This window comes from Centruroides sculpturatus, unplaced genomic scaffold, assembly GCF_000671375.1.
Source record: "Centruroides sculpturatus isolate CEXI.00-Female unplaced genomic scaffold, Cexi_2.0 scaffold443, whole genome shotgun sequence".
Taxonomy (NCBI): Eukaryota; Metazoa; Arthropoda; class Arachnida; order Scorpiones; family Buthidae; genus Centruroides; species Centruroides sculpturatus.
Window position 1 is genome coordinate 130,876 of NW_019384892.1, and position 3,059 is coordinate 133,934.

At 29.7% G+C, this 3,059-nt stretch overlaps 1 long non-coding RNA gene across 1 annotated transcript in view; it reads right to left on the reverse strand.

Moving 5' to 3' along the window:
- Positions 1–1,645: 1,645 nt before the first annotated feature.
- Positions 1,646–3,059, reverse strand: part of LOC111631283 — a 15,111-nt gene continuing 13,697 nt past the window's right edge. The window contains exon 2 of the long non-coding RNA XR_002757671.1: positions 1,646–1,804. This is a non-coding gene — a long non-coding RNA (uncharacterized LOC111631283). The remainder of the gene's footprint in view (positions 1,805–3,059) is intronic.

A 3,059-nucleotide genomic window follows, 5' to 3' on the forward strand; every position in this document is an offset into this window, starting at 1 on the left:
TTTCTACTTCTTTCGATTCTTCTTTTTATCCTTCAGATAGCCCCTTCTTCTATGATTCTTCGCCATGATTCGTGTATTTCTCTACCAGTATTACTATTTATTCTATTTATTCTATATAGACAAAATAATAGAATAAATAGTAATACTGGTAGAGAAATACAGCAATCATGGCAAATTGAGGCATTTTAATTAAAGTCATAATAATCATTTAAATTGTTTTAATTTTTAAGTCATCTCTATGTGGTATTACTGGCTTAAATCGTATTTTTAGCAAAATTATTGCAATATTTCACACTAAATAAGACAAATAAGATGACTTTTCAGAAATAATTATGTCAAAAAAGGGATTATAATGCGAAGATGTTTCTAAGCAGAACCTTCTGTTCTTCGATTTTCCGAATTGATCCTTTCATCTTGTTTTATAAGATATCCAAGATATATTTACGTATTTTATAATTAAGTGCACAAATATATAACTTGTGTAATTGTATATGTAAGATTGTTGATACGAATTTTAGATCCACTAATGATTAAAAGAAAAGAATATATAACGTTTAATTAAATAATTGATTGAAAATGAAAGCAAAATACATTCAGTAACTCAGTCCTGACGTTTTCGAAGATATCTTACCACAAAAAGCTTCTGACTCATCTTCGTCTCTCGCGGGTGTATCTTTTGTGCATTCTTATGCTCTAAGTGTTCAACAACGTTCTTTTTCCCATATATCACGAGATACGGCAGTGAATCCCCGCCAAGTAAAAAAGTCACTGACTGACTATATATACAAGGAATCAGAGTTGACAATTTTTGGGAGTCGATTTCTTTGCTTCCCAAATAACTAAGATAATTCCGAATATCTCGTTCGAAAAAAAATTGTATTCTTAGGTAGTGTGCAAAATTTCAAGATTTTCTATGAAGCGGTTGACGAAATATAAACAATTAAAAAGTGCAATATCGACAAAAACCTGTATTTTCTTCTTTTTCATTTTCTTCGTCCGGCACTGTAGACGCTCGTAGAGAAAAAATTACTGGCTCTAAAACGCTTAAATTTTAAATTTAAACCTTTCTCGTTATCAGTGAGGTGCTGGCCAAACTTCCGGGTCGATAAGTTAAAGTTCATGGGTGTTTCTCATAGAGCTAATTCATTTGTATGGCTTAATTTTATGCCTATAAAGATAAAATTTCATAGAAACAAATGAATTTTATTCGAAATATTATTCAGAATAAGTGCCAAGCTTAACTGTAAAAAAGGAAAAACTCCTAAACAAAATTTTGACTGTGGTCTAAATTGTCATAATTTTTTACTTGGCGAAATCTTTTTACACCTCAGATGTTTTTGTTTGGATACAAATAATTTCAGTCATAAAACTTAATTTTTAAATTAATATATGCATCACATTGAAAAATTCGGTACTATTTTTATTACTATTCAAATATTTATTTTCGTCAAGTATTGTATTTTAAAAATATGAAAGTATTTTTTTAATTAAATGATAATGTATTATTTCAGTTTAACTAAAAGGTAAATATACGTTATATTTATATTAAAATAAATACAATATACATTTTAATTATTAATCATAAAATTTTTATGATTATATAATGCATTTTTTATTTGTTATAATCTCTATAAAATATAACAACATAAAAATTTAAAAGAAATATTAACTAATTGGTTTGCATCTCTTCGGAATTATTTCTTCATTGACCACCCATTCATTTCCGTCGTAAATGCACCTGAAATCTTTAACCGTAGTTTCGTCATCAAAAGTATAGCCACTGAAACAGGATACGGTACAGGTTCTATCATAAATAAATAAATAACCCGTTATAACACTGTTATTATAATGAAAATATCATCATTTTTAAAGTACAGTATAATTTAATTTAAGCAGTTTTTATTGACTGTTCAGGAAGATAAAAACTGCTTAAATTTAGAGCTACAGACATTTGAAGGACTCGGACCCGAGTTCCAGACGATTCCTAAAACCTTTTATAAATGATTTGATTTGATATGTTGAACCCATTTCCTTGTTATTCTACTGGCACTTCGTACGCCTACGTGACACTATTAAATATATGCAACGGAAGCTAAGCTTTTCTCGAAGATCTCAAATATGTATTCATAAGTGTGTGCTTACATGTATTTAGTATCCAGTATTATCTATAATTCTTAACTTTGTACAATAATATCACCTGATGTGGGCTATATATTATAAATTTAAAAGACTTCTCATANTTTGATTGTAATAAAATGGGAACAAGATCCTTCAGTAAATTTTCGAAAGTAAGTCGACTTACTCGAAAGTGTTCTTTAAAAACATTTGGCCTATATTTTAATGCAACCTCTGAAACATAGTTAGTTATTTTGCATACCGATTTCTTTTTTTTCTTACTTTTATATTGTGTTAAATAATTAACCAAAATTAATTCTTCTTCCTCGGATTCTGAATCTAATTCCGATAATATTTCTAAAATGATTTCTAAACTTGCCGCCATCTTCGATCCTACTCGTATACTTTCCGCCATGACAGAAGCTATCTGTATCACGTGACAAGGACTGATCCGATTTTACAGATTGATCTATACAAAATGAAAAGTATATGCACCCCTAGAGTCTAGGTAGACGTTCTTTGACTGTCTTGATTGATGAATTTGGTGAACTTCATTTGCTAAATCAAGTTATTAATAACACTCAAAAAATTTTAACAAAATAATTATTATTAATAAAACAGACTACTATTAAACTTATTTTAATATTAAATGTTGTTAAACACCAAAAATATATTCTTCAAATAACTTTCATTCGAATTAGACAAGATATACAGCCGACCCCCCTATAACGTGGGTTCCTATAACGTAGCGAAAAAATTGCGGCAGTATTCGTATAAAGGGACTCATAAAACGTCGTCGCCGACTCATGTCGCGACAAGATTGGACCAATAGTGGATGAAGCCGAACTACTTTCCGCCGTCCAGCGCCACGATACGGAAAGTTTAGGCGGGTAAATTGAGTTTGCTATCGTCTGTACAGTATTATATATAAATTAGGTACTGTA